Raw genomic sequence first — 12011 nt, 5'->3', positions numbered from 1 at the left:
ATTTTACAAGTTTCAAGACATCCTGATCTCTTCCGAATGGAAGAGAGCGCGTTGGGAAATCCTGTCGGTTTCCTGCCGTCGCGACGTTGGTCCTGTCGCTTTGTCAGATCAGCAGTTTCAGCATGGTTCGAAAGTCCCCCGGAGGGGAGGAACCGATTGGTAGCACCGGCTCGTTGGAATCGGTCCTATGGCCGACGGGTAAGAAGGTGGACTCGAGTCATTCTAGAAAACGGTAGCGGGCTTCGTTTAGTCGCCGTGGCCGGCATAAAAAGGCGAGAAGTGCTGCTCCCGGAATCGTCGTCCGACAATGCAGCTACAAAATTACATCCAGGCTTCTCCACCTCTCTCTCTCTCTCTCTCTCTCTCTCTCTCTCCTCTCTCTCTCTCTCTCTCTCGGTTCTTTTTGATCTTATTAAGAGCCCCGTCGTATCCGGACGGCAAGGCGGTGGCTGCCGGGCCGAAAAGAATTCCTCGATCTCGGCCGTGAATGAGATCGCGGCTACCGGCGGCAACCCGCGGCGGCGACTAGGATGATGAAGAGCATTCCGCGATGGGAGGCGTCATTGTGATCCGAATGTCATATGTTGGCCGGCAGCGAGTGTTTTACATTCTCACAGGTAATGACTCGAATTCTCGCGCCGGCGCGCCGCGCCGCGCCGCGCCGCGCCGCGCAGCGGCCGCGCGTGTTTTCTTTCCGTCTGCAGCCGCCGTCGCCGCTTTTGCTCTTCTCGAACCTGTTTATGAGATTCGAGGGGTACTTACATGCGCGCGCGCGCGCGCGCGCGCGCGAGTTCGGTCGCGTTCCGGTCGCTTCTTACATCTTCGACGTGGACTGGCAGGAATTCTCGAATTATGCGCTTTCCAGCCGGCGAAGCCGAGCGCGCGTTAAATTTCTCCTCCGTCGTAGTCGTCGTCCTGATCGTCCTCGCGTGCGCGAAGAACGATAGATTGAATTCATTCTCAGTGGCGGCCGCAGGAATCTCTCAACGCGGAAATCACCCGCGTCCTCGTGACTCTTAATGATCGCGCCGCACAATCGCGCCTTTCAGGAGAAAAACATCGACGAAAGAGAGATTGTACCGCTATTATTACGCACGCAGTAATGACAACGATGCAAGAATAGTTTCCAGGATTACCCACCCGCCGTCACCTCGTCACTTCGACTCATTTGACATTTCTTCGCCGAGACGCTTCGGCTCTGGTCTCTCTCTCTCTCTCTCTCTCTGTGTGTGTGTGTGTGTGTGTGTGTGCCTCCCGTCTCCTCTCGCGTTCACTATTTTCCGCATGGCGATCGATGAAATTGCATCACGTAACGACAAAGGCGTCTGATGAAGGCGTTTAAGTGAAAAAATATGCAAATCACTTTTTTCGTCTCACCGTCACCCGCGTAAATAATTCGAAAATAGCCGTCGGTTGTCATCAAACGGCATGTCGCGGTTGGTTTCTAAATGTAACTTTATTGTGCAAAGCCACAAAAGCGGAGAAGTGGCAAAGTGAAGATATTATTAACAGCTCGCGGAAATTGAGACTAGACGGCCAAGTTGTATGAAGATATTTTTCCACAGAGTGATGAATATTTTCAGAATATTTTCTACGCAACACTTTGACAACGCGAATCTTCGCTTCGCCTGATTGACCAATATTTCGCCGAAGAGAACGTGTACGCGGAATCTTCGCGTTAATTTTTTCCCAAACTTCGATCTCAATGTCGAACACGGAGCTCACGCGCGTGCACGCGCGATCATTCTACTTTCACACAGCGGGAGTAGTCTCTCGCCCCACGTGATCTCCTGAAAAGAAAGAAAGAAAGAAAAAAAATGAAAAGTCATCAACGCCCGGTAGCACCTCGAGCACTTCTCGATCGCGATGGTCGCGATCGATTTGTTCTCGCTCGCACGCGAACTTACCAGCCACCTATAGCTCGTATCAAGTACCGTGCAATGATACGTTGTACATGGTAAATTTGGTAGCAACAGCTTCGATCCATCATTTCGCGATTCACTCCTTCTCGTATCTCTTGTCGCGTGCGTTATCGTAAAGTGAAGTATGACGCGCGATGCATTGACCTTTTCCAATGTGACAATTAATTTTTTAAAGACAATTAACTTTTTAAAGGGAACGCTTGGACGCTATCGAGAGAAATTTAAAATCTCGAACTGTGAGCTCGGGGAAATATAGTCTCTTCGGAGGAACACGCGCGCGGAATTTTTTTGCAAAGCACTCTCGTCTACAAATGGATTCTGTATGTCCAACGTCTCTCTCTCTCTCTCTCTCTCTCTCTCTCATCTCTGGAGAAATCGGAAACGATCGAATTTCTTGCAATACCTGCAAAATCGGCGCTCGCGCGAAATCGTTGGACACTTTCGCGTCGCGCTCGAGTCGGTCGCTGGCTGCGAGTAAGAGGTACTCTGTTGGCCGCAGAAACGATATTACCACTTGGTTATTATGTGTACAAGGCTGCTGATGTTCGAGCGGAGCAACACCGGTGCTCTCGCGCCGCGCTCGTGCGAGGGCACGAGAGGAGAGAGAGAGAGAGAGGGAGAGAGAGAGAGAGAGAGAGAGAGAGAGAGAGAGAGAGAGAGAGAGAGAGAGAGAGAGAGAGAGAGGACTCACATCGGGGGACCTACCGCCGTGAGGCTCAAGGATCTCGCGACGCGCTTTCGCGCGCCGGCTGCGACTACTCCCGCCTGTCCGCCGATCACGTTTCGATTCCCCATGATATGGACGGGCTCGTTTGTTACATAATTGATCCTCAAGCTGAAACGCCTTGAAAAAAATTCGGTCGCAAATTCGCACGTTCACATCTCGGAGATACTCGATTATATACGACGAATGTTTTTTATTCCGCGAGAGCGGAATACACACATCGAAATGTGGCAATTATCATTGAAATATGTCGAAGATGTCGGGTGATCCGATAGTTTGCACGTGTCTCTCTCTCTCTCTCTCTCTCTCTCTCTCTCTCTCTCTCTCTCTCTCTGTATCCTGTGTAATATCCTGTGTGCGCACATGATTCGGATTCATTTAAAATTATAATTCTCAGAATTCAGCTTAGAGTGAGGAAATAACAAGAAAGGAACATCTTGGTGTCGTTGACTGTCTGATCAAAAAAAAAAAAAGAGGGGGGAGGGAACGGCGCTGATAGAGAGAAACACGAGGCTATCGCAGTGGGAAAAAGGAGGCGCGTGACTAAACGGGGTCAAGATTAAAATAGAAGGAGCCACATCGAGACAGCGGGACATGGTTGGATCGAGAATTCGGGCGGATCGATCAACGTGTTCTTAATCGTGTCTACGTCGCGTCTGAAACGTACCCGACTTTCCTCAATTTCCCGTCGTTGTCTCTCTTTCTCGAGAGGAAAAGAGAGATAGAGATAGAGAGAGAGAGAGAGAGAGAGAGAGAGAGAGAGAGAGAGAGAGGGAGGGATTTCAACCCGCCTCAGACGTCCACGAGCAGGGAAATCCTTGTATTTGCCGTGTATCGCGTGATAATTTGTCAAAATGTCGGCGTGTTATTGAACAATCGCGCGGATGACTTCGCTGACGTTTATCGTCGTAAGCGCACGAAACACGAGGAAGTACAGCGGCGTATTCTAATGATGGTTGCGTCAATCACGCGCGCGCGCGGCTTCGCGCGCAACCGCGCGATCCCGCGAACATCGCATTACGCGACGTACGCGAAAATGCTTCAATGTGACGCAAAAACGCTTAATTACGATGTTATTCGCCGTAATAACGTCTAATCGATGGAAAGGCGCGTCCAAAGTCAGCCGCGATGCAACGCATGACTTATTGCATGCGAGCGACGAACCTAACGCGCGCGCGGAGCGCTGCGCGAATCGTGGCTCGGCTTTTAATCGTCGCTCAAACTGCCGCTTTTTCGCCTCTCCTGCAGTTAATTATGAATTTTTCATCGAGACAGGCGAGAGGAAAAAGGAGATAGAGATAGAGAGAGAGAGAGAGAGAGAGAGAGAGAGAGCCGCTAGCGGCGCGACGCACTTCTGGGCGCTCGAACGAGCGCGCGGTCGCCTAAGTGCGCCTTCAAACAGTTCGATATGATTAATTTGTTCCGCACCAGAAACCACGCCGCTAATTCCGACTGATTATCATTAGCGAATATTGAAAGATATCGGAGATAATATTCCGATCGCGGCGTCGGCACGGCGTAACGCGACACACACGCCGCGCTACGCTGCTGTATAATTAAGTGTAATTACCGCGACTCTCGGATGCCTTTATGGGCGCATTTTTACGCGCTCCCGTAAGTAGCGCTCGTTATTCAGCGTAAGATTACGCTGGCACTATTAAAGGAAGACGCGTTTCTTTGACGGGGCTTATCCTCTTTCGCGAACGCTCGGAAAAGAGCGCCGGGATCGAATGATGCTGACAGATTGGATGCCGGCGACGCCCCTCATCTATAATTGCTCATCTCGCCGTGCGCGCCGGTCTCGATGCGATCTACTTAACGATCAAGACGAGGCGATATTAACGAAGACAAAAAGCCCAGATCGGCGAAGAAGAGGCCTCGTAAACGGATTTTCTGCCGACTGCAACTTCTCGGAAATCACCTGAACGCGCGGCGTCCATTGCAGATCGCATCTACCGTCGGCGCTTCTTTAGCCTCCTCCCCCTCCTCCTCCTACTCCTCCCCTCCCCCTCCCCCTCCACCACCTCCTCCTCCTCCTCTTCCTCCTCCCCCTCGTCCCCTCCTCCTCCTCGGATATCCTCCGAATTTTTATTTCCCATCTTCATCGGCCATTTTACCCCTGTTAATGCTTTTCCCAGCGCGCCGCCGCCGCCGCCGCCGCCGCCGCCGCCGCCGCCGCTCGCCGCCCGCCGCCCGCCGTTCCCGTCGCTCTGTGAAACGGAAGATCGCGGATCGAAGATCGCTCGTGAACGGCAGCGTTTCTGGCAGATAAAAGCCGGCTTCTCTGCATTGTCGGGGAACCCGTGGGAATCGGTGCGACGTAGGAAAAACGCGTTCCTCGCGCATTCCTCGACGTTTCAGCTGAATTTCTCGCCTCGTGCGCGTGCAAATGCTAAGACGCGAGATCCCCGCGAGAAACGCTCGCGCCTGAACATATCCCGTGCCGCCTCCCGCGCGCCCGAAAAGGGCAGGAACGAACAGGAGGAAGGAACATGTGTGTCGTGTGTACGCGAGAGCGTTTCTCGCTGAATTCTCGCATAGTTCCTCGGTAATGTTGGGCGGTCATCGACGAGCACAGGCGGCGCTCGAGAAATTAATTTATTTAGAATTATCGTGAGTGACAAATTAATCCAGTTCGCGTTCGTGGAAGGGGACAAAGGGAGCGGCGAAGAAGCGGGTGGATAGACGAAGAAAACGCGAGCGCGGTGTCGGAAACCCGTGAAATCCCGATGATCCACGCCGCGAACGGCTTCGCGGCATTCCCACAAATCTCGATGATCCCGCCCTGCGGTCGATACCTTGTATATCATGATCCATCGAACACATTGTGCGCCGTGGCGCAAAAATGTATATTGCCTGTCGCGCAAGAAACTGAAGCGTTTCTTGTCAGGAATCTAACGAAGCATAAGCGCGCCTTTTTGGTCTCTCTCCGGCCGGTATCGGCCAAGCTGTTCTTGCCGCGAAACTTTTCGCCACCCAGCGGTCCCACGCTAACATTGTTTCTTCAACCGCGCTGACACGATCGATACTCCTCGCACATTTCCTCTCCCTCAGCCCTCTCTCTCTCTCTCTCTCTCTCTCCTCACCTCAGGAAAGCCTTATCTTTCAAAAGCTGAGAAACGGAATTTTTTTCCCCTCTCGCTGCCAACGGGTAGGGTTGCCAACGGCAAGGGAACAATCGACTTCTCAGAAGGGTTAGGGGCAGCTTCGATGTTCGTTCTGTGAAAGGTGTCGTAAAACACGGCAGAAAAAACGGAAGAACCAAAAGAAAAAGTTTGCTTCTCGGGCGCGATGGGAGCCGCTCCTTCGCTCTTCCGTTCGGCCACGACGTGCTCCCGTTCGATTCGTTCCGCGGTACTCGCTCGATTCTGAATTGAGACTGCTCTACATTTTTTCCGGTCGGTGGAAACGAGCAGCCGGTCGTTGCCAGTGTGGATTATGGACGATAATCGCAAATATTTATGATTTTACGATCCGACAACGTGCGTAGCAACGTGGCTGCTTCCACCGTCCGTCCGACTTGCACTGTCGGCCTGCGTCTATAGGACACTGATCCCCCGCTGACACGACTTTAGCCTCTCTCGCAGGATAAAGACACTAACTAAGACACACACTCTCTTGCTCGGGCTCTCGTAGCGATTGTCGAACATTTCTCGTTCGTTTCACCCGAAGGATGCTTTTATTTTTTTCTCACGCGACAATCGCCGCTCTCGGACATGCCGTCCGCGAGCGGCGATTCTCACACTTTCAATTTTTCTCTTTCGTCACGCTTTTCGCATGTGGTACTAATAGATCGTCGTTACAATGACTACTCGGCTAACGCCTGTTGGTTACTTCTTATCGGTCCAATAATTTTTTCTGATGCGCCCCTACTTCGATTTCTTTATTGCGTTGCTCCGTAAATTTGCAGGGACCTTTGCAAGAAACTCAAAGCCTATAAAGCCATAAAGAGAAAATCTGTTTTTTTCTTTTTCCTCATTTTTCTCTTTTTGTCTCGATGATTTTTGCCACCAAAGAAAAACGGTCGATACACGATAACCCCTGAATAAAGTTACACCAAAACTATAAAGGAATCGACGTTGCACAAAGATCCCCTGCAAACTTACCGAGCAATCCGATATAACAAATGTAGTTCCAGTCCACTGTACAGATGTTACAGTTTTGAATGTACGAGAGAGAGAGAGAGAGAGAGAGAGAGAGAGAGAGAGAGAGAGAGAGATAGTTGAAAAGTTTATTGCAATTGTCATTTTAAAAACGAATAATTGAAAGTGAAGAAAAGAGATTGAGGTTAAGAGATAACAGTATACTGATTCTAGAAGAAAAAGTAAACAAATTTGCATGTTTTGAGGAAAGATTCTCATGTTCGTAGGTATGGTAACAATGGAAGGTTCAACAACTGTGGAATCTGAATTTTTCGCTTAGGTCAACTTGACGAGTGGCGAACTCGTGCCAAACTAGCGTCGCAAGACACCTCAATTCAGACGTCATAAAAAAAGGGTTCGCTTCCTTTGGACACGCCAATTATTCTGGAAAATCGTCCTTATCGAAAATAGGTCAACCACCGAGCGTCACCACCTTAACGTCACTTATTGGCTTTGGTCATCTCAATTTGGCATTGCAGAGAGACACTTTCGCCATGCTCACCGCGAGTGTCTTCACTCCATCCGCCATGCCGATGGCCGATCGTTGAGATCCTCCAAGATGCACCGAAGGTAACGGACGACCAAACAGAAAAAAAGGAGAAAAAGAAGAAATGCTCGGAGAAGAAATTCATCGTGAGATCCGCTGTGAATTAGCGAGAATTCCGGGTCTTCGCGAACTGGAAGAGCGATCATTTGCAGCGACCGATGCGATCGAACAGTTAACATCTGTGAGAAACTTCGCGGAGATTCGACGATGCGGATCGCCGTTGTCGGACGAGCAGTTTGCTGCGCGTCGCAAGTAGTTTCTGCATAAAATCACCGCCGACCGCAATTAGTTTCTTCTTTAAACTAAACTACGACGACGATGCGCGCGAATAACTGGCCGAGACTTAATCCAACGGTCTTTAATCAATTTGCATCGTATGGCCGACGGTGGTTACAGTTCTCTCGAAATGCCGCGAGATACTCTGCCGACATTTACACTCACGTGCGCGAATTTCTCGGGGCGCGATCGTAATATTTCTTGTCCTTCTCGTCTTTATCGAACATCGGACAGAGATGGATCCACTCAATGGATCCTGCGAATCCGCAACAGCGACACTCATCTTACAGTTAATCCACAGTCAAATTGCGATGAAACTCGTCCAAGTCTGACGCGCACTCGTAATCTGCGTTTGTGATCGATTTCACGCAGCCTGTCGTCTTTCAAGGAATCACAGAGGCGACACAGTTTGCTTCGTTTCACAGTCGCGTCTGTGAAACGCATCTCTTCGCATCGCAAAAATTCATCCTGCAAAGCATCAGTTTCAGATCGGACAGTTTGACAGGAAAACAGAAGAATGTGACTCTACAACAAATTTCACAAATTCAGACCATTGGTATCAGGTATCCAGGTATTGGTCTTCAGACTCAGAGTCAGATGTCCGCTCGGGGATGCAAAAGGTGCATAAGGATCTTTAAATACACACTCCGAAAGCACGATCGTGACAAAAGTCAAGGAAGAGGGCCCTTCTAATAACGCAGTAATAGTCTGTAGAACTTATTCAGAAACCTTACTCAAAACCTTACCAAGAGTGATCAACCAAATGCGACTCAGCCGCGTATCAGGGGGTCAAAGTTTGACTTTGACTCGGTCTGACCGTCATTTTTCCCTCGGACCTTTCGTTCGCAAATTTACGCACGACACAATGGTAGACGGGATCACTGAAGATTTACTGCAAGCAGACCTCTGCAGTCTTTCCCATTCAATCCATTATAGGTGATTCTATACTGGCAACTTTGAAGCTACTTCTTCTGCTTTCTCTCCTACTGCGAATAGTCAAGCAAAGGTGTTGGTTGACGTACAGAAATATATCTAAATGTTATGTGATGAACAATTCTCCGAATATGGTACGTGAGATATTTAGAGAATCTGCTGAGAAACCTTATCGGAGACGATCGGACACTGCTTAAGCGGACACGGATCAGCATCAGAGACGAGAACGATCCCGTGATCTCATCCATTTGATAGATTTCGTGGGCAGGGAGCTCCCCTCTTCAGGGAGAGGAACAACCTCAAACTCTGAGGCAAATTTCTCATCGGTGTCAAACGATTGAATTCCGAGTTTGGTCCACCAGGATCCGAACACAACGACAGATTTTCCTCCCGATCTTCCTCTGTTAACATCGGGGTTTCTCCCGTTGCGCCGTTTGTTTTAAATTGTTAACCACTGACATTTATTGACGTTCCTAGACTCACCCTTGTTAGATCTTAACAAAGAGATCTTGTACCAGCCATCTGTGGATATCCTTGAGAACTGCTTTCTACCTCTCTTTCAGCCAATTTTTCAGTCTGTTCTACTTCGCCTGCCGTTTGAATAAAGCTTCATAAGGTGGAAGCGAAGTTTTCTCGAAAAACAAGATTTCCATATGGCGACAGTCTTGTACCTAGCAAGAGAAAACTAGCGATAAATTCGAATGTGTTATGTATCTCTCATATCCGTCCGTCGCATGTGCAATTTTCTCGCGAATTATAGAAAAAAAGAGTGCAAAGATGCGACTCGAAAGCATCGGTTATCGGTGAATTTCGAGGCCGTCGTTATTGCGGCGCGAGAAATTTGCAATCCTCCAGCGACTGTTCGCTGTCGCGAGCGAAATGATTAATCTTGCTCCAAGCCGCGACTCGTTATTTATGAACTGCGTTCTGTCGTTGAAAATACATTCCGCGGTTAATCGACGCTTACACGAAGACCGATTACCCGCGGCCTGGCGACACACGCCGCTCTGACAGACTAATTAATTGGCTATTAATGATCCGGCGCATGCGAGATGATCCGCACGGCCTTCCTGTTTGCGCCGGTGAACGTCGGCGACTTTGTATCGGCCTTCGAATATTATATTACGCAACTCTTAATGCGCGAATGTGTAACTTTCTTATCCGATCGTTTTACTCTGTATCCTCGCGCAATTAGCACGAATTCCGACTCATTATCCGTGTCTCATCCTCGATGATACTGGAAAATTGACGTTGTGGAAATATTGATATAATACGAGGAGCTGACAATGAATCGACACGCTGCCTCGGCTGCTCTCTGATAAAAGACGGAGCTGTCCTTTGACTTTCGGTCAGAGAAAAATCGGTCGAAGAGAAAATGCAAAGAAGCAGGTCTCACGCGTTCACTGCTGCCGCTGCTGCTACCTTGGTTCCTTGGTCCAAGGAACAATAGTCATCTACCAAAAATCACAAATGAATGAATATCTTGTAGAGTCGAAAAGAAATGGCCACCGCAGACTGAGTCGTTGATGCGGCCCGGTGGGCCGCTTTAATGTCCGGCTGCGAAACGTTGACGAGATGATCTCGGCGGTCGGATTGCATTTTCTACAAAAGAGACGCCGCACAGACTGACGCACGAGGCAAGTTGCAAGAATGCGCTGTGTGGTCGAATGCAGTGAATTATGCACGGCGTAACGGTCTACTTGATTGTCGTCTCCGTTGTCAGGTAGGCGGATCGAGACTCGGCGCAATTTGCATCTGTTTGCGAGTCCTCGCCCACCGCCCCTCTTTCGCTGGCTCATCAGAGAGCGATGTATATCGTTCCTTTTTCACGCCCGCGTACCACCCGATCGTCTTTTTACACAGCCGGATCGTCATTACGTTCTCGAGCACACCTGAGACCGTCCGATACCGACCGCCTTTTTGTCGCGCGGGATTATTAAACCGACAGCTCCGAAAAGGCGGAGCGCGATAACGGAATTTTCAGCCGCTGAATTCCCCCCCCCTACCCCTCGAAACAACCCCTTTCTCCGTCTCCTTTACGCACGTAAAGGACATTCTATCGCTCTCTCTCTCTCTCTCTCTCTCTCTCTCTCTCTCTCTCTCTCTCTCTCTCTCCTCTCTCTCTCTCTCTCTCTCTCTCTCTCTCTCTCTCCTTCTCTCCGTAAAATCTCAACATGAAACCGTAGCTCTTCGACGAGATTATTACCTTGCTGCGAAAGAAAAGCGAAATGCGGGTGTTTGAAGGGAGTGTATGAATGGTTTACGAGACATTCAGCGGTGCTTTTCGGCAATCATTCGCGCCTCGCCAAGAGGAAATAGGCCAAATAATAGGTGGTGTAGTCTATGGTTTTCCGAGATTCGCAGCGCGACGAAATCCCGAGTCGCAATAACGTTCGATTCGTTCCGTGAGATCGCAATTTGGTCGAATCCGGTCTCTGTTTTCTTCTGCTCTCCTTTCCTCCTCCCCTCTCTTTCTCTCTTAAATACGAACTAGTCCTCCTTCCGCTCTTAACCCATGGCCCACTCGTCATTCATGTCCATCGATGTTTATTACCATTCTGTTTACGTACCCTCTCGCACAAACAGAAGGCTCGCAGGGGACGACACGCATTAACCTGGAATATACCAGGGCGAACTAGTGGATCTTCCGTTGTAACCGACGTGACGTTGCGTTGGGGGTCCTTGTCAGCGGGGTACCAGCGCACAAATCCTTCAAAAACAAGCTCCCAAATGTCTTTGTGTCCATCTCTATACTTGGTTCGAATTCTTCGCGAATCAGATTCCTTTTGACCGACTCCGTTTTCTCATGGTAAGCGCCGCCAAAACTACCGCATGGCGGTTGTCGCCTGCGCGGTCATCTACGAGCGCGGTCAATGTCGAATTTTCACGCGTTTTTCACGTTGACAGAGGTCAAAAAAAGACAGAGGTGAAAAACGCTCCGCTTCTGGATAGAGATGTAGCTTATTCACGTCGGCTTGCGGTCGAGTTGGTTGTTTGAAGTAGTATAAGGGTGGAGAAGGGAAGCCGGAACTAGAGAGAGAGAGAGAGAGAGAGAGAGAGAGAGAGAGAGAGGGAGAGTTTGAGGATTCATATAAATTTTGGGAAAAATATCAGGTAGAGGTGCGAATGTGAAAAAAGAGAGAAATAACTTGTGGAAACTTTATCTTTAATATTGAAAATTCGAAATCTCACACTGATTCTCGCACAAGTTTCTCTTCGCTCGCAGAGGGTGTGAGGAATATTTCGGAGGAGGACTCTTGATGGGCGGAAAAACAATAAGTTGCTGAATATATTAACCAAGCTGTTTGGGGTTGTGCACCATTATTTAAGGTGCTTAATTACCAAAGGAAACTAGCGATCGATCACTGCCCTACGTCATCGCGCAGCTATTGTGTCGCATCCTGTTTCAGTCGTGCATCGTCATTTCCCCGATAGCTTGAAATGGAGGCCCATGGAGAGAGAGCGAG

The sequence above is a fragment of the Harpegnathos saltator genome, unplaced genomic scaffold (genome assembly GCF_003227715.2).
Source record: "Harpegnathos saltator strain DR-91 unplaced genomic scaffold, Hsal_v8.6 scaffold384, whole genome shotgun sequence".
Taxonomy (NCBI): Eukaryota; Metazoa; Arthropoda; class Insecta; order Hymenoptera; family Formicidae; genus Harpegnathos; species Harpegnathos saltator.
Note: the sequence above shows the minus strand (reverse complement) of the source record.